Genomic DNA, 21,054 nt, shown 5'->3' with positions numbered 1-21,054 from the left:
TCTATTATTGATTGCTTTCAGGATGTGAAGAGTGATTCAACCAATATATATATATATATATATATATATATATATATATATATATATATATTTTTTTTTTATAATATCACATTTAATTTCAGTCTTAATTAAATTAAAATTGGCAAAGTAAATGAACAGGACAATGAAATATTGATAACATTTGATGGATATTTTTGTCAAAAAGACAAAAAACTATTACTAAAATTAGAAAGAAACTTACACTACACATGATTTTTTTAAAATGTTTTTTAAAGAAGTTTCCTAAAAATACAGCTAAAACAGTAATATTGTGAAATTTGTTTACAATTTAAAATAGCTGTTTTCTCTTTTAATATGTATTTAAATATAATGTATTCCTGTGATGGTAAAGCTGAAATTTCAGGATCATTACTACAATCTTCAGTGTCACATGATTCTTCAGAAATTATTCTAATATGATATCATTTGTTGCATATTGTTATATTGTCAATGTTGAAAATGTTTGTGCTGCTTAATATTTTTTCTGGGGAAAAATAATGATCCATTTATTACAGGATTCTTAGAGCAGCATTTACTTGAATGTAGAACTATTTTTTGACATTAGAAATGTCATTACTGTCAATTTAAAGGATGGTAGTCCAAACTTTTGAATGGTAGTGTACATTAAACTAAATTTGGCCAGTTGGTTCATATATTTCCTCTCCACCACTGAAAATAGTTCTAAAAGAAGCCAAAGAATCAAGCTTGTGTGTCGCCAACCAGCTCTTGACTTCGGATCACTCACATAATCTGGTCTGAAACGTCCCAAACACAGTGATACAAACAGTGTACTGTACTGGAATACATTTCAAACCCAGCCCTCCCAATCCTGACCAGTATGTGTCTGAGAAAGAAAGATGGGTTGTGTGTGAGCGACTCTGGATGAGAGTGAGCAAGCAGGGATGAAACAGATAGAGAGTGATAGTGGTGTTCAGGAAAGAAGGGTGGCAGAGACCTACTGAAAGAGAGCAGGACTTTTTTTTGAGCTGGCTTTCAATGCGAGAGGTTCTGTCTGAAGAGGTTTATTTATTTTTCATCTAGAAATGGAAAGTGAAGAGTGATCTGGAGAGCCCCGGCGGAATTACACTGGAAACTGTTGAGTCGACGGAGTCTCCCGGGATTATTCGTTCCCACTCTCGGCCGTCTTGATCTCAAGGAGGGAACTGTTGCTCGATGTCTCTCATCCTAAATAGTTGCGCTTTCTTAAAGCCTCCTCAATAGGTGTCCTCCTTCTCATCTCAAACTCAATTATCGCACCAAGTGAAAGCCCTGGTTCTCCATAATCAATCCACAGTCCCATCAGGCCTCAGGAACATGCGCTCCATGGGACGGCTCATTATGGGCCCACTAGTACACTTCGCCTTATTATGGAAAAACCTAGATCGTGTTGCCTCCCGCATGGCTCAGTCTCACAGAGCAAATTCTAGTACTTTTCCTGGTTAGTGGCATTAGCGACAGATATGCAATCTCAAAATATGATACTGATCAAAATATTTATTAAACATTGAAACTATTAAACATTTATATTGTAATATATATATATATATATATATATATATATATATATATATATATACATATACACACACACACACACACACACACATACAAATACACACAAATATTAAGCAGCACAACTGTTTTTAACATTGATAATAATATTAAATGTTTCAAATCAGCATATTAGAATGATTTCTGAAAGATCATGTGACCCTGAAGACTGGAGTAATGATGCTGAAAATTCTGCCATCACAGGAATACATTACATTTTAACATATTTAAAATAGTAATAATATTTCATGATATAATTTTTTTTTTACTGAATTTTTAAACATACATGCAGCCTTGGTGAACACAATATACTAGATTTTAATGAAACCAAGCTTTTTGTGTAAACTTTTGGACATTGTTAGTAGACAAACTCAAACTAGTCAGAGTGTTAAAAGCGGTTTTGAATGACTTGATGTTCTACAATTGGCCAGAGTTGAAGAAGATACTCCCAAAAAACAAATGGAAAGTCCATTGAGCGACACCAAGGGGCTTAACTAACTTGGCGTCTTTACTCGCTGCCACTTTTAATGAGCAAAAATGTCAAATTCTTTCACAGGAAAGATCTCATCTGGGAGGTTCTGGAGAGTAGCGGAAAAAGTAATATGCTAAAAATAAGTGGCGCAGCCCTACCCGGCACCGAGGAACTTTCCCTGTAGTAATCAAGCAAGTTCTGAGCTTACGTTTACCGAGGGAGAATAATTAAGGTGACACCGGTGCTGCTTTGGCACATCCTCTTGCAAACTCTCACCTGATGATGGTGTTGGGTCCTTTGCTTTCTGACGGCGCTCGTGGCGACTACGTGTCGACACTCAGGTCCCCTTGCACGTAGCCGCCGGAGCCGAGGGGACTGGGATATGTAACATGACCTCATTTTGCTGGTTCGGCAGTGGATGCGTGGTGCTACACCATGAGGAGCACAGAGCAGGCGGCCTTGATTATTTCCTCAAATAGAAACACGTCCACTGGCTGCTAATCTGCTCGCCAGTGCCAGATAGGGTGCAGGCATTCAGTGCGCAACAATGGAAGTGGGCAAAATCTAAATGTTCACAACCTCAATCCATCCTTTCAAGTTCCTCTTCGAGGAATATTCTGGGGGTAAGTACAAGTTAAGCTTAATAGACAACACTTATTTATTATACACACATAAATAAATGCTAAATATATATAAATATATAAATAAATGACAACTCTGGGTGACAGTGAAGCGCTTGCAATGAAAGTAGATGGGGCCAATTTGTTATTTTAGTATTATTTATAAATTACTATTAACATTTTGAAATAGCTACTATACTTTTATATTTTCAGTTTCTTTTTAATTTAAGTTTTAGTCATTTTGTAGTGTGCTTTAGTCATTTTTATTAGTATTATTACTTTTAAATGTTATTTTCTTAATTCTTAAACTTCCATATCAGTTAGTTACCAAGGCAACATTTCTAATTTCTACGTTTTTTTTTAATCTTATGTTTTTTATTTATTTAATATATTTACCTATATTTTATTTAGCTTTATTTCAATTAATTAAAACACATTTAAATAGTTTCAGTTAACAATAACAACACTGTTGTTGAAAATTTTTAAATCAGTGATGTCAAATCGATGAATCGCATATAACAAAAGTCTGTATATATATATACACACACACACACACACACACACACACACACACACACACACACACACACACACACACACACACACACACACACACACACACACACTATATATTTAAAAACTTTTTTTACATGCGATTAATCACAATTAATTGATTTGACATACCTAGATACTCACCGTTTCAATATTTTTTCCACAAGACTTAAAAATATGCATGTTGACACAATTTTAGTTTAATACAATTACTAGCCTTTTCTGTGTATTGTTTCATGCAATTCCGTTGCAATTTTATTCATGTACCACAGTAATCCTAAAACCAAACATGTCTGTAAAGAAATTAGGATTCAAATCACTTTACAGCTCAAATGATACACACGTTTTGAATGCATGCAAGTGTAAGCTTCACATTTCTACTTTTAAACCCTCCAAAAATAGGCCCTATTCCCTCGAATTGTAAGTGTTTGTTTTAAGTATCATTGAGATACTATTGTATTTTTTTAATAATTAGCTATTATTTTTTATATTTTCAATTTTAACTTTATAAAGTTTTAGTCATTTTGTTGTGTTTTAGTTTCCTATAAAAACCCAGTCTCACCATAACCTCCTTTTTTATCTCTAAAAATTCTGCCACAGATGCTGTTGTATTGAACCGAGGATGTTTTCAAGTTTAATATTCCTTTAATTAGTTAGAATATATACATTTTATATAATATTAATTAGTTTATATTTTATTTATATTTTACAATTTTTTTAAAATATATATTTGTATAAGTAATATTATTTGAATTAGTTAATATAATGTATTAGTTTAATATCCCTTTAATTATTTCGAATATTCCCTACACCTGCCGCCACCCTTCTCCATCCACTCGACAGAGGGGAACTGCTGAAGAAGCAGTCCATGGCAATTAGGCCTTAGAGTGCACTTTATTTTGGTCCTCACTGCCAAATTAGGTTATATAATAAATGAGAAAGAAAGGCAGAGAGAGAGAAACAGGAAAAACGGCATATAGAGAACAGATGAAGTCTAAATTTAAACCCCACTCAACTTGAGTCACTGCCCCCATTGCTTCGGGCTAGCCGGGGTCTCGTTGTAGTCTTAAAGTTGTTGCAGTGAATGCGCTCTCGTAGACATACACCATAAGTCACACGATGCGCCATCTCACCCTAGACCACCTCTAAGAAAGAATGGGAATTCAGAATGGCCAATAGCTAGCTTCCATGTAATCTTCTTCCAGCCGACAGACACACTATGAGCTCACACAACACATCTCAAAAGGTGCAGAAAAGCCTGAGTAATTAACAGCAGCATTAACTGAAACCTTCACAGTTGTGAGCTAAATGCCATAAGTGCAACGATAGAGTGTAATACAGGCAAGAAAGGTGTGACTATATAAACAAAGCTATGAGAAGTATGGTGTAACAATATTGTGAAAACAATATTGAAATACTGTGCAATAAACAAGAAGTCAATATTAGTGACTTACTTCGTTTTTGCTCCATTTCGCCAATGTAAATAGTTCGAAACAAGCCACAGCACTGTTTTGCGTCTCTGAGCGACACACAGCGGTGTTTCGTTACCGAATGAATAAACTTTTTGAAGGAATTGAGCGAATGAATGATTCAATGACTTAATAATTAAGACTAATTAATGCTTCATTCCTGAATTAACTATCCATTTGAATGAATCAGTTGAATCTCAATGACTCACTTATTAAAACTGCCACCTACTGGCGGTTTTAATTTCCTATTTAAAGCATCTTTTTTATTCAAAATAAATAAATAAATCAAATATCAATATTCAATGTTTTGTTTAAAACAATAAAACATTATTTATGCAGTTGTAACTGCAGGTTAAATGCATTCATGTCGCCTCTGAGCTGCATTAAACAGTCAGTGTACATACTGTACATCTAAATTTCACTTCAGATGCAGCTTCTGTGTTTCCTCTGCATTGCAAATATGAATTTTGTTTATACTGATTTCATTTGAGCCATATTGTGTTTTATTATTCCGAATTTAATTTACTGATTAAATGTTAGAATTTTGACACAAAAGCATACATTTAATTAGGTTAGAAAACAATGGCTTTATAAAGGTAAAATGCCCATAAAAGATCAAAAATCACTTTAAACTTATTGGAAAAGATCATTTCTGTCACAGCTGAGAACTGACCACTGCAGAGAATATGAAGAATATCAAAAACTTCAGGAGTCAGCTGTCCACGGCAGTCCACGGCAGTCCAAGATACCAGCTCAAAATCACACTCTGCAAAATATTGTCTAATTATCAGTATCAATAAAACATTGAGATATCATTTTGTGCCCAAAATAATCATGTTAAAGCATGCTCATGTTTGTCTGATGTTTGCCTGCAGCTGTTTCTGTGTAAAACGCAGAAGCATAAAGACAGGATTCAGCTTTGAGAAAATACATCCGAAACATAGAGATGCTGGCCATTGTATCACTTGTGTGGTCAGCAACTCAGCAGAGCCAATCTCGAATTGGATTTGAATAGATTTTGTGTCCGCTTCCCAGAACGACAGCATTTTCGGTCTCTCTCGTATTTCCCTTCCACCTCTCTATCTCCGTCTCGCAAAGGTATGGCCTCTCCACCATGGTTTGGATATTTTATATAAGTCAATAACAGTTACCCCAACACACCTCACCCTAGAAAGCACTCGCTTTTACATAACTGTTTTAATAATGGAGCAGACGCTCTTGTGCTTTGCCTCTCCAATCGCCCTGTCAGTCCTGCGTGTGACATCGAAACAATAATAAGCAGGTTTGGAGGGTTATTTTTAGAAATCGGGGGAAGTGGGAGACGAGATAAAAACGCAAATGAGTCAGAGACGCACACTGCCTCTCCACATGCTTGCATTCAAGAATGGCATGGCCTAAATCCCAGTCATAGTCTTATCGGAAGTTCGCGTTTGAATCTCGTACAGACTAATGAAATGGAAAGGCAGATCTAACTGAGTGTTCTGATCTCCACTAACGAATACACCATCTGAAACAGAATATCACTCTTCAAATTTTGCTCTTGAAACGCAAGTAATCCTCAGCATCAGAGAAGCTAATCCGAGTACTTTTTGTCAGCTAATTAGACAGGAAGAAATAGGCATTGCACTTCAGGGCAAAGAACTCTCACATGTTAGGAAGAATAAAAGAGCTAGACATATTGTACATGTTTGGAATCTGTTAGTTTCAATCCTGGTCAACAGCCTGAAGCCTTAGCAGAAACATACGATACAGCAAGCAAGTTCAAGTGTGTATCCCTGTAGACCGGGTATCCCATTACGTTGAATCACAATGGATATGTTTGCATGCACACCTTTTGTCCTTCTGATTGATGAATCCAAAAGTATAGTGTTTATATGAACAATAAATAAAGTGATTGGGTTGATGTGCGTGTTTATATGTCACAAGCTTCTAACCAGAATGGATTTTTTTGATGTGCACACTGCACAGATATACTGAATCTTCTGCTGTTTGTGCATACTATTCTTCTCCTAAATTGCTTCTTTGTTTTAAAGAGGAGATTTCCTCTTTAAAACAAAGCAAGCAATAGCCGGCATTCCACCATCTAGGTTAACTATAGACCCGACATAATCCGGCTATGAGTAACCCACTTCTAGCCAAAATAACTTGCGAGATGCATGATATTCAATCTTGTAAGCCAAGTCAACAGTCATTACAAGGTGTTTGGTTTCATTTCTTTGACATGTTCTATTCGTAGCCTGTGCGTCTATTCTTGGGCTATGGTTAGACGTCAATTAAATTTTCACTGACAGCCCACATTTTGCCTTGTTTTAGCTTAGACGTCAGGGCTGTGTTTGGCTATTAGACGTCTTTTAAACGCAAAATTGCTAGGTGGGTTGATATTGATCTATTTCGGGTCCTGATCAGGAGACACCGTTGTGCCGTGCTGCTTCTATTTATCAAACCAAATAGTGTCTGTGGATGAGAGTATGAAGTGAGAACTAATGGGACGTTGTTCTGCTCCACTTCACAGACGATGAGTGGTAGGAGAATTTTAGAATAACAAGTAATTTATGAAATTTTATTTAAGCACCGTAGCTCGTTCCGCGCGTCATACATACATCATTACGCCATTGCTACGTGATTGTACACGCGCAGTCCTTTCCAGTTTCGGTTTTCAATCTGATCAAGCGTTTACATGTTCTCTCAAATTGGATTAGAAAAGGAATAAACCATCACTTTCAATCCGATCGGAATTTCATTCGGATCGAGCTCAATCCGATCGATTAAAGTGTTTACATGACGGCTTTTCAGTTCAATTGAGGGGTCCATCCGATTACTAATGGATTATTAAGTTGCATGTAAACACAGCCAATGTTATCCATAATGCAGTTTTTATGCGTCATAACAAATCTGCTGTGTTGAAACCCAATGATGGTTGGCAGTTCTGATTGCTTTGTGGACATGAGGGAAAACAATACTAATTCTTACTAATAAAATGCAGCTAAGCATATAATCATGTCTAGTTAGGATAGCAAAATAAATAGGCTTTTCAAAATGTAAACGCTTTCCATATCTTTGGTTGTTAATGTCAAAAACAAGCACAGCTTTACTATTGTTTGACGTATTTTCAGACCAATTTTAATTGATTTATTAATATGATGACATCATGGTTTTCTCCAGAGCGGCTATATATATAAATTAACTAAATGAATCTTTTTTTACAACAAAAATTAAATATCACTGAACTGGACTATGACGCTATTTTCTTCTAAATCTGCTGTACAGCAGAAACTAACTTATTTTCCTGTTATCACTGTAAAACTGCTTTGAAACAATCTATATTGTATAAAGCGCTATATAAATAAAGGTGACTGACTAATACGAATACATTTCATTCCACTTGATTTCCAATGGAAAATCTGAGACTTGAAGCAAAACCAGTTGAGAACCACTGACTGATCTATACAAATACACACAAATATAACAAAAATCATGACAGTTTTGCAGACTTAAGGTCGATTCACACTGCACCGACAGACGCAGACTGTCCTTTAAGACCCATTCACACCAAGAACGATAACTATAACGACAACTAAATTAGCATCCACGCAGAGGATGATATCGTTCGGTTTATTTTAAGCGTGCGCTGCAGTTTTGTCAACTGTTGCTTTGAATGCTCAAGCTCTTTAAAGCAGGACAGATTCTGATTGGCTGTTAATGCTTCCATTGTTCAACAACTGAAAAAAAATAAAATCTGAAAGTGATTCCAATGATATCCTTCCTCTACTTCGTAATCGTTATAGCTGTGGTGTGGACTCTGCTATTCTTTTACATTTGGAACGATTTTTAGAACTATATCATTATCATTATAGTCATCGTCCTTGGTGTGAACAGGCCTTTACGGTGTACCTGTAATACTAGCTTTTCAAAAATAAAATCTATATACAAGCAAGGGGAAAAAAATGTCAACATGTTCTATTTCTGGCCTGAGAGAGAGCACTGATCCATGACGTCTCTCCTCCATCAGGCAGTCTGTTTGAAAACTAAAAGCACAGCGCCTCCATTTTCCCAAATAAAACCTTTCTGAAATGTTCTCAAACATTGCTACCCACCTCCCATGCTTGTTTTTATTGTCTTATAAGCATCCGTTTGCTGGTTTTCTCCGTCTGTTGAAGCTGTGGTCCTCTGAGGCAAACGCCACCTCAACACAAGAGCCGCCCGCAGGAGCTGCGACCAGCGAGCGAGACATCCATCAACGCCGGGCCAATTCCCCATATGCATGCGTATAAATTACAGTATACACGCTGCCTCCCTGCTTGGCCTGCAGCTCTGCGGGAGGCATGAGGACGGAGGAGAGAGACAGAGAGACAGAGAGAGAGAGAGAGAGAGAGAGAGAGAGAGTGCTTATCTTAATGAAAATGGTGGAACACTGCCCTGATTATAGTTGCACCGAGTGGCCTGAGAAAGACAGAGGGAAGAGGAAGGAGACAGGATCATTGCACAGGAGGCTCTTGGTCATCCTGTCAGTGGTTTTGTGAAAGGGGTGCTTACGAGCGATGATCGTATTCGAATATTTTATCTTTTGAATTAAACTGTTGAAGCCGGTCTGAATCATGTGTCCATGGATCGGACTGTATCTTTCCGAGCGACAACAGCAAGGATGGCACGTCGGTTCAGAGAGAGTTTTGAGACGGCTAACGGAACAATTAATGGAACAAGTAATCTTCAACATACAGTAAAAAAAAAAATTTATGGCTTGCAATTGTAAACGTTACATTGTTTTAATGAGAAATCAGCATCTGCAACAACAACGTTATCGAGCTGGCTAACATGGATGGCAGTTTTGTCAAAACTGCAAAAAATATGTTATAAATATACACTACCGTTGGACAAATACACTACCTTCTACAAGGAAGCATTAAAATGATCAAAAGTGACTGTAAAAACATTTATAATGTTAAAGAGATTTTCATTTAAATAAATGCTGTTCTATTGAACTCTATTCATCAAAAAATGTGGAACAAAAAAAGTATTGCGGTTTTCACAAAAATATTTAGCACCACAACATAGTAGTGCTGGGCAAAGATTAATCGCATCCAAAATAAAAGTTTGTGTTTACATAATATATGTGTGTGTACTGTGTATAATTATTTTGTATATATAAATACACACATATGCATGTATTTATTTAAGAAATATATGCATGTATATACTGTATATACATTTATACATAATTTATATTATATATAAATATAAATAATTTATATATAAATAAATAAAAAAACTTAAATATATACATGCATATGTGTGTTTGTATATATACAAAATAATTATACACAGTACACACACATATATTATGCAAACATAAACGTTTATTTTGGATGCGATTAATCTTTGCCCAGCACTACAACATAGTAATATAATAATAAGAAATATTAAGTGATGGCTGCTGAAAATTTTGCTTTGCCATCACAGGAATAAATTAATATTTTTTAAAATATGAATATTTGAGCCGATACCGATAATTCTTTATATTTGGAAGCCGATAACCGATATATTGGCCAATAACTATAAATCCGAATTTTTTAATCATTTTAAAGAGCCTGATTACAAAAACAAAAGTCTCACCATTAAAAGACATGTCCCAAGCACACAATTTTATGTAGCCTAAATGACAGACTTGCGTTGCACTTAACTGTATTTTCTTTTTGAAGTTATTCCAATCATATTCAAACCATTCAAAACCATCATGGCGAGCAGTGCACGTATGAAAAAAAATCTTTATTACTAAGCCTGACATGAGAATAATCTCTATCGACTTGTAATAAGCCAAGTTAACAACTCAACCAACTTTCCATGTCTTTTATAGGCCACAAATATTGTTTGTCTGTAGAAGTCGTTGTGACCACGTTTATGATAATTCTATGGTTCTTTTGCATCATATTTAAAGAACTAATTCTCATTAATTATAAAGAGCGACCAGCAGATTCTTCAAAATGTTCTCTTTTTATGTTCTATGGAAGAAAGTAAGTTAAGCAAAGTTTAGAAAGTAATGAAGGTGAGTAATATTTAACAGAATTTTCATTTTTAGCAAATTTTTAAAAGCTTGCCATTTTGATTCCTACAATGCAATTTGCCAATATATATATATATATATATATATATATATATATATATATATATATATATATATACATAATTTTTTTTATGACATTTTTTTCAGTATATGTCAACACCCTACAATCCAGGGTTAAAAAGACGGCATTCTGTTGTGCCCTGACAGTGCACAGCTGCGAGGAGATTCTTCGTTGTTGGGCTGGAGTCCTAGAGGACTGATTAGCCCAAAAGATCTTTATATAGACAGAGAAGGAGGGCGGTACATGGAGAACGAGTGTGAGAGAGAGAGAGAGAGAGAGAGAGAGAGAGAGAGAGAGAGAGAGAGAGAGAGAGATGGAAGGGGCAGGGAGGGGTCTTCATTTCAGTCCACAGAGACACTTTACCTCACCGCATCCGAGGAGCGAGCGAGCGTTTAGCAATCTGTCTCATAATTAATCATGCGCCCTAATCAGTCATGGCTGCCGGATCTGCGCGTGATAGATTTTCCACCCGAGTCCCTCGTCACTGCCTCTGAAAAAAAACTGCCATCCTTGTTCAACCGGCCTCTTCTTTTCCATGTTATTATGTCTAACAGTTGGGAACCTGATCCTGGATACCATCTTTGGGGACGCTGGTCTAATCCGATTAAAAGTAGGGAGATTAAAACCTGCAATATGTTTGCCGCTGCTTTAAAGATGTCCGTGATGATTCAGAGTAAAAATGTATTACACAGAAATACAGCGGGAAAGAGATGACGAGAATGAGATCCATTCCCTGGAGTCAGTATTGAGAATCTGGTGTGATTTGGTCCTATAAGGTACTTATCAGGTACAAAGTAAAGTATGAAGTGCACTACTGTACAAATCCGATTAGCTATCTGGAATGGGGATGAGAATGAGGACACTATACTTGAAAGAAACAGCATGTGAACACAATAATTGCATTACTTAAAGTCATCATGAAACGGAAGTTGTGATAGTCTTCTTCCCTATTGTGACGCATCTGAGTAAATTGGCTTCTCGAATGAGAAAAAAAGAAAATGTAGGGCTGGATTTGACTTTGTCCATTGGGAATTGATTGGATGGTTGGATGATTGTGGTTTGCTATTGGCCAATCTCATGTGAGTGAAAGGTTGTCTCGCACCGGTAAACATCATCAGAGAAGAGAAGTCGCTGCAACAGGGAGGGGAAGTTATTTTGATAAAAGAATGTGAGGGCATATGAATTTTACAGAAAAAGGTCATACTTTATTTTAAGGTGACGTATTTAAAATAAGTACAGAGTAATATTGATTAACTACATGAACTTACTATAGAGTTACACAAACACAAATTAATATGAGGCTTCTTTGTATGACACAATGACTTTTTATGATGAACAGATCAAACTTTATATTTACTAACAAATCAGAAAAGTCGTGACGTTTGAGGTTTTGGGCCAGATTTACTAACCGCTTGTGCCAGTGCAAAACCTATTTTAGAGTTAAAAACTACCGTCAGAATTTACTAAAGACACACGCAGTGAAGAATCAGCGCTGACCAGGCATGGACACAGTTATTTTTGCGGCTGACCTTATTGCATATACATTTGTAGGAGTTTTCCTTTCAAACACAACATTTATGGTAGGAGAGTATTTGGAAACACTTTAGTTTAGGGTCCAATTCTCACTATTAACTAGTTGCTCATTGGCATGCACATTACAAGGATACTGGCTGTTTATTAGTACTTATAAAGCACATATTAATGCTTTATTCTGCATGACCTTATCCTACACTCCTAATCCTACCCAATACCTAAACTTAACAACTACCTTACTAACTATTAATAAGCAGCAATTAGGAGTTTACTGAGTTAAAAGTCACTGTTAATAGTTAGTTAATATTGAGAATTGGATATTCCCATCAAATGTGCTCTTCATAATCTTGGAGGAAGTAGAAGGTAAACCCGGGACTTTTCGCTTCTGTTTTTCGAGTGCTATGTATTCGGACTTGCTACTCTTTTGGGGTACTTGTTTTTTGCATACTATATAGTAGGGAATAATTCAATTCCAGATGCAGCGTCAGTGTTCAGAGACGCGCGCTAAGATCTGTACGCATAAGAAACAACATTTATGAGACAGTTGTCCTCATTTAGGACAACATTAAGCTTGAACAGATGAATTTACACTAAATGTAACAAAAAAAAACAGGAAACAACATCACTTCTGAGTCAAAAACAGTGATGAACAGAAGCACTTAACGTTTATTTTTCACTGGGAAGATTCAACGCAGAGATAATTCGAATGAATAGGTGAGTCACTTTATTTAATATGAACCATCTGAATGAACCAATTCACTAAAATAAATCAGACATCCCAACACTAAACATATGAGGAAAAATAGGACAGAAGAGCATGTAAAACAACAACAGAGTTGTTCACGTTACTCAGCCTCTTGTTGGAAAATGTACCTAGTTACTGGAAAAGCTACACTTTTATGATACTAACGAGTTACTGTCACACTACTAAAACAATGTAGGTATCTTCACTACAACTACTAACTCTTAAAACATTTGAGTGTATATCTGTCTCTCTGTATACATGTGTCTTTGCATTTGTATATTAATGTGTGTCAGTCAATATGCAGCTTTCCTCTCATGTCACTGTGCCTGAGGGACAGTGTGGAATAAACTGAGCGGAATGTGACTTTAATTGAACAGGAACTGTGCTGAGCAAAAGGACCGCCTCAGTGGGGGCAGAATGATGAGAGAGAAAAACAGCCAATTACATGACATCCAGCACAAGACATACAGATTAGACACAATAATACACCACTGAAAGGGGTAAAAACAGAATAAAAATAGACAATGTGATCTGGAAAACGTTATAAGAGAGAAAAACAGACAGAAAGAAAGAGAGACATGAACCACAAAAGGAACTAGAATGTTCAGAATGGCATATATATATATATATATATATATATATATATATATATATATATATATATATATATATATATATATATATATATATATGTATAAAATGCATTATACAATTATTTGTAATACATTAATTATGCACCTCATTGTGTGTTCTGATGAAAAAGTGTTACCGAAACAAGTATGCAAATTTCAGGTAGGCATGGAATACGAAGATGACCTACAACATAGATACTAGATAACATTGGCAGTGTTCCAAATCACTCATTCACTATTCCCTACATTTGACCACTAAAATAGTCCACTTGAAGAGAACGAAAGTGTGCCGGAAAGGCTGCCACTTCTGCGTAGTTTGTGCTTGCCGTTTAATAATCTTTCGAAACTTAGCAAACTGGCAGCTTCAGTAGTAATGAACATATTTATCTTTAACTCTGTCATGGTTATGTACAAACCTTAATTAAACAATGTCATAATTAAATTAGGAATTAAAAAGGAATTTATACCTATATGGTATTACGCTGCACCCACATTGGACTGGTGGTTTGGAAAATGGATGCATGACTCAGTGGGCGCCATCTTCTGGACAGACGCGGGAATCATTCAGCACGACACTCACAGTGCATTATGGGTATACCTCTAGCCGTTAAGTGTACATCAGTTGTACACTCGTTATTGTAGCGCTTTATGGGATTGAAGGAGTTCACACGATAACGTCCACTATGGTTTCGGACGCCACTACAAATGGCTGTTTGCCACAAGTGCCCCCTATTTAAGGGTATGGGATTGATTTTGAACATGTCTACTGCATCCCTACGGAGCCCTTTGAAGAACATGGCGACGGAAAACTTTATGAGATGGGAGGAAATATTATATTTCAATGCTTTTTTGCTTTCCCTCACAAATGTTTTGTGTTCCCCTGAGAAACCTTACATTCACTCTCAAAATGTTAGAGTTCCCCAGAGAAACTTTGTGTTTTCTTGCAAAATATTTGTTCCTCGAGAAACTTTGTTTGCTTGCTAAATGTTTGCGTTCTCCAAGAAACTGCGTTTTGAGTTTTGAGCTTTTGAGTTGCATGTGAGCGAACGTAAATTTTCTTGGGGGGGGACACAAATGTTTTGAAATATATTTTTTCCTTCCTCCTCTAATTTTTCTCCACCACCATGTCCCTTTATGGGCTCTGTAATATCCCACAATGCAATGCACATGACTTATGACACATGACTACATGAGACATATGAACCATGACATATGAACCGGAGGCAAACTCATCAGATTACTATTGCCCTGGCATATTAATGACATGTAGTAAGTATACTGTATGTGACAACACTGTAGCACACTACTATCTGAATAATAAACTGTAACTGTGTACAGCATACAGTTTCACATGTAATACAACTCACATATAATACATGGCGCTGTAAGCAGTACGCTACTATTCCATTCCATACCCAGAGAGAAAATGAGGGTGGAAAGCAATAGAAGGAAAGAAAATTCTGAAGTCTGGAGTCGAGGAAAGAACAGAGATCCTTTTCTTGGCCTGGTCTGAGGCGGCCCAGCATGAAGACGTGTGTTTGCCTGAGTCTAGCAGAGACCCTGAGGTGAGCGTTCCCCCGCTCGTCCTCTCAGACCCGCAGTCGTCCTCCACAGGGAGGTCTTTGAATAGAAAACCTGCCGTTTCCCTCAGTACAAGGGGCTCTTTGATAATGGCACTACGGAAGCCTATAGTGGCCCAAAGGACAAATAGAAACACATGCCAATTATGCTTGTTCATTGACTACAAATGAGACCGGTCAGACTACACTCTGTACTCGTGTATTCAGACTCGCGAAAAAGAGAAGACTCCCCAAAGATGGAAAGCCACGCATGAGAGAAGCTAAACATGCTGCTTTTGCAATAGCGTTTCCTGAAAAACTTCATGTGCCTTTTGAAAACGAATGATGAAAACAGCAACAAAGAGCCTTAGGGACGTGCAATGTTGTAGCGTTATTGATGCGGAGAAAAACCGGGAGGCTTAGCATCAGATAAAGGACGCTGCTGTGTACGGTACCGAGCAAGGTTCACTGTGTGGTCTTATTATGCGCGTATAAGTGTTTATGTGTGTGTGTGTGTGTGTGTGTGTGTGTGTGTCAGAGAGACCCAGCACAGGTCTGTCGACTCAGCGTCTCTGAGGGCAAAGGGCTGTATGGTTCTGGCTTTAACCTCAACCTCCAGGAAAACAACACAACTTTCCAGCTGACGCATCAGGATGTGGCCCTGGTGTTATGCCACTGTAAATCGATATTCGATAGAGCTGCATGATTTCTATGCATCACAATTTGAATGATGAATATTTAAGAGATTTTGATGAGCAAGGTTCACCCACCTCACCCTTCAACATCAATAAGTTAAGTTGTGCATTTGTTTTCCAACTTGCATTATTGGTCCTAGTTTTATCATTTTAGCAAATTAATTAGCTTTTTGTCAAATGGCTATACCTAGGCGAGATACACATTATTAAAAAGATTAAAACGAGGTGTTTTGAAAAAAACATGTTTTGTAGTCAAGGTTAACAAAGACAACAAACAACGAAAATTTTGCATCATGATAATAATGAAAGTCTTCATTAAAATAGATGACAACAATAACACTGCATAATAACAATCCACTAACAAAAATTTCAGAAGAAAAATATGCCAATATTACAACTTGCATCTGCACAAAATAACTTGAAGCGACCTTGAATTAAGTTACTTGCTAGCCAGAATGTGTAAATGACCTTTTTTATAAAATGCGTCTAAAAACACGGATAATTAATATCTATAAAGCAAAAAAAAATCACAACTTTGTTCAATTTTGTACTCTATATGCATAACTTAATATAATTAATTAACATAATTAATATATATTGTTTGAATATGTCTTTCATTTTGCACACTTCATAAACTAAATATTATTTTTGCAGAATAGAATTGGATGCAATTTTAGTTGAAATTAAAATCTAATCAATATAAAATGAAAAAAAAAAGATTACATTTAAATGACTTTCTTGATAAAAGCTATGACTAAAAAAAAAATTAAAAAAATTAAAACATTTAAGTGAAACAAGCAGAAATGAGTATAATCTAATATATGTGAAATGTTTGAATATTGGGTTCAATTTTGCAAATAAATGTACACTGTAATGTAAACATAAATGTAAACTAAATGTTATTTTAGAATGTGAAAAAGTCAAATAAATTAGATGCCATTTTAGTCCAAATGAAAAAGTAATGTAGAGTATGACAAAATATTGAGTAAAACAAAAAATGAAAATTGAATTCTATTAAAATTAAGGTTGAAAATGTTAAAATTTTAACGTTTAATCGGCCACACACTCACAATCGGCTGTGACTACGACCACATTCTGTATGACAGCACTCTTGCTCACTTTAGTCCTTATTTGTTGAAACTTTCACCATTTTGATAGGTAGAAATTCAGCATTCTGTAGGCTATATTCTTAGCTTGCCAAGTGAAACCAACACCTCCAGCTGAATGTCTGTGCACTGTGGGGGCTGCTGGGAAGATTTTCGGCTCAGAATAAATGACAGTTGCCTCTGGAAGGTTCGGTCACCAGCACACAAGGAGGAAAAAAGAGGAAGAGTGACTTTAGGGGAGAAAACACTTGTCCCTACGGCAATCAATTAAGGTCAATTTGCATTTCAAACACTTATAGGTAGCGCTTCACACTATTAGAGTCATTTATACAACTTATACGGCTCATTGGCAGATTGATAGCTGCCATTCCTTCACCGTGCATAATGAACGTCTCATCAAAGGGGCTAAAGTCACTGCGCTGGATCTGATGGCGAAGTACCGGCCCACTTTCCGTCTTCATCAAGACTTAATTTGCACTCGCCAAGTCACAGCCCCCAGATAGCTTCTCCTGCCTGATTAAATGCATCATTTGCTTCTCTTGGAGATAAAACAGTTTGGGTTAGTCACCAAACTGGGAAAAGCGGAAGCAACTGAGCAAACCGGGATTACAGAACAGCAGGGGCGAAGTGAGTTGGCTTGTGTTAAAAACAGCTCTGGGATCAGTGAGCCAGATGTTAGCGCTCTATTTGAATATGTTTTGTTTAATGGTTTGCGTGGCAGTTTTTGCAGAGGACCATTTTGCAGCCTAGCTTCAGACAGGTGCTAAGGCCTTTTTTTTCCTTTTCAAGATGTGATTATGCATAATTGAGCAGCAATTTAAAGGTCCAATGGCATGAAAATTTCACTTTATGAGGTTTTTTTAACATTAATATGAGTTCCCCAAGCCTGCCTATGGTCCCCCAGTGGCTAGAAATTGTGATAGGTGTAAACCAAGCCCTGGGTATCCTGCTTCGCCTTTGAGAAAATGAAAGCTCAGATGGGCGAATCTGGAATCTTCCCCTTATGTCGTCGTTAGGGGAAAGGTTACCTCCCCTTTCTCTGCTTTGCCCACAAAGAGAATTTGGCCCGTCCATGAGAAAATGAGCTATGCGAGCGCGATATTGTTTTTTCCTTGAGAGACATCATGGCTTGCAAACGAGCGAAGCATGGCAGTTGCTCAGTGTTTGGATGTACAAATGAACACAAAAGTATTTTTTTAGTTCCTTCATCCGAGCCTCTGAAGACACAGTGGGTTATGTGAATTTCTGATGTGTAATTGTTCAAGTTCAGACAGATAATCTTTCTCTCAAAATCTTTCAATACCGTTTATGCATCAGTAAATCAAGCCAGTGACTAAACGATCAACTTCACGTCGTTTCTCTTAGTAGGATGAAAACAATCTTATTTAAACTGTGATTAAAATATATACAGAAAGCGATCAAAGAACAATCCCTTTCCAATCGCCCAGGCTGTCAATCACACAGCGCGAGTTTATCTGGACACTTGCCAAAACTCGTTATGAAATCAATGACGCTGTTACGCTGCACAACGAAGCTCTTACTGTATTTACATTGTGTTTGCATTGGTGACAGCATTAGTGAGAGTGCAGAAACTGCGTTGCAATGATAAGATCTTCATTCACGCGATCAACAGACTGTCATCAATGCTCATCACTGCAACCTTTTATGTGATGGGAATAGATCTAAATACTTCTCACGATTCGTTAATCCCGATAGCTGTAATAGTAAAAACGTTCAATAGCTGTAATTGTAAAAGTTTTCGAGAGAGTTCCACATGTAATGCTAGCTATTTCATATGCAAGCATGTCAGCCAATCACAGCAGTGGGCGTTTACACTGAAGTCTCACAGCAGACACGCCCCTTCAAACAGAGCGTTCAAATCAGAGGCTAAAATCAGGCTAGGAAAAAAATAATAAAATTTTTGATCTAAAAAACATACTAACATTATAAGGGAACCCCAGGAAACATTATAAAATAATAAAATAATCCATGCCATGGGACCTTTAAATAATTTTGCTTCAAGACCCAGATTTTACATTGGGCATCAAGTGTCTTTATAAATGGGGAGGTTCATCCAAAAATGAAAATTCTGTCATCATTTACTCACCCTAATGTTTTTTTTTTTTTTTTTTTTTTTTTGCGTAACACAAAATAAGATATTTTGCAGAATGCTTTCAAACTGTTTTTGATTCCCATATAATGAAAGTCAATGGGGTCCAAAACAACAATGATTGGACCCCATTGACTTCCACTGAATGGATTAAAAATACAATAAAATAAAATAAACTACTCACATATGTTCCACAGAAGAAACAGAAGAAGTCATACAGGTCTGGAATGACATGAGGGTGAACTTTCCTTTTAAAAATCAAACCAAATAATTTTATTTTTTGCACTGTATTACTACAACCCTTTTTTTTTGTGTAATATATTTATTTTATGTCCATTATTACTTTTCAAATTAAGTAGTCATTCTAAGAATGCCTTGTTCGTTCCGTCTCTCCTGACCCAGGAAAAATCCAGCCATAAATAGATTTCTCTATTCTTATTAATATTTCATCTCAAAATAACTGTCACTCATAACTCATTATAGTCTATGGGTATGGCCTACATTCAGGACGAGTATGAGATCTGGCACTGATCATAGACTGCGCTCACATCAAAATCAAATTGGGGTCATTTGCCTATAAAGGACATGAATCTAGGAATCGCTCTTTATGCATAAATGGCTCCTTAGCCTCTGTCTTCCAACTTGCACAATAGTTTTATCACACTGTACAAATCCCAGAGACTGATACACTCAAAATCAACGAGGCATTAAGCTAAGCGCACACTGCAAGTCGCTCTTTCCTCTTTTAATTCTGTGAAACAAAAAAAAGAAAAAAACAGACACAGTGGAAGAACTGACACTCTTTTAGCGCAGATGCTATGACACATTTCAAACTTGTTTAAAATCTGGCTAACCAGTTTTCAGGTTTGCATCGTTTCCGACAAGCAAAAGACCAATTAAATTGTGAAAGGAAAGAGAGCAAATAGAAGGCCAGGTAGTAGAACCAAAAAAACGAACCAAAAAAACACCAAAATGCTAGCTAGCTACAAGCACACGTCCCTTCAACCACCATCTCAATCATATTTTATAGCTCTTTTTCCCGCTGTACTGTCTTAGAGAACCATAGTTAGGTGAGGTTGACTAGTTGGAGATATTTCTATTTTTAATTCTGATACTTTTAGCAGAGTAGCTTTTGTTAGCATGCTAATCGCTTGCAGCGGTTTGCACAATAAAATCCTTTCAGAAAAGTTGCATTGGCATCTTTTAGCTTCCTTACGATAAGTCGACTAGTTGTTCCAGAAATCCACTGACTAGTCATTGTGTACGTTGTGCATCATGACATTAACAACACGACAGAAAACACAAAACTGTTAATAAATACACCAGACTGAGCTTGTTTCTTGTAGTGTGCACTCCAAAGTCTCTCTCTCTCTCTCTCTCTCTCTCTCTCTCTCTCTCTCTCTCTCTCTCTCTCTCTCTCTCTCTCTCTCTCTCTCTCTCTCTCTCTCTCTCTCTCTCTCTCTCTCTGGTAAATATTTGGGTACAATTAACTGTTTTATCATCTTATACATGTATTTTGTAGCCAATTCATGTGTATCTGTAACTATATACTGTTATTAACCCATTTTAATTATGAATTATGTATTAACATTGAAGTGCAAACTATTCTAATACAATGTAGTCACACTATAGCAATGCTCTCCCACATATTTTGCTATTCTAACTGTGCTTATTTCCGTCGTTGTTATAAGAAGCAGTGGGTGGTATAGTAAGACAAGTAATGTACAGTTTTACAGTTTATTTAGTCATTTGGCAATCTTGCAGCCTGAACCACTGTAGTGAAACCACCCATACAAACAACACATTTGTATGTTTAAATTCTGTGATGTTGGGCACATGACATTAAAGTAAA

At 36.6% G+C, this 21,054-nt stretch overlaps 1 protein-coding gene across 2 annotated transcripts in view; it reads right to left on the bottom strand.

The window, feature by feature from the left end:
* lrrc4ca (leucine rich repeat containing 4C-a) overlaps nt 1-21,054 on the bottom strand; it is a 72,163-nt gene that overhangs the window by 33,974 nt on the left and 17,135 nt on the right. The window contains exon 1 of one of the 2 annotated variants that reach the window (XM_082159890.1): nt 8,798-9,042. The exons of the other annotated variant lie outside the window; for it this stretch is intronic. The gene's annotated coding sequence lies outside the window, so the exon portion shown is untranslated. Of the gene's footprint in view, nt 1-8,797; nt 9,043-21,054 lie in introns of those variants that run through there. 2 annotated transcript variants of the gene reach the window in all.

This window comes from Leuciscus leuciscus (genome assembly GCF_965113295.1).
Source record: "Leuciscus leuciscus genome assembly, chromosome: 25".
NCBI classification, from domain to species: Eukaryota; Metazoa; Chordata; class Actinopteri; order Cypriniformes; family Leuciscidae; genus Leuciscus; species Leuciscus leuciscus.
The sequence above is the reverse complement of the archived record's forward strand: the minus strand, read 5'-3'. Positions and strand labels throughout refer to the sequence as shown.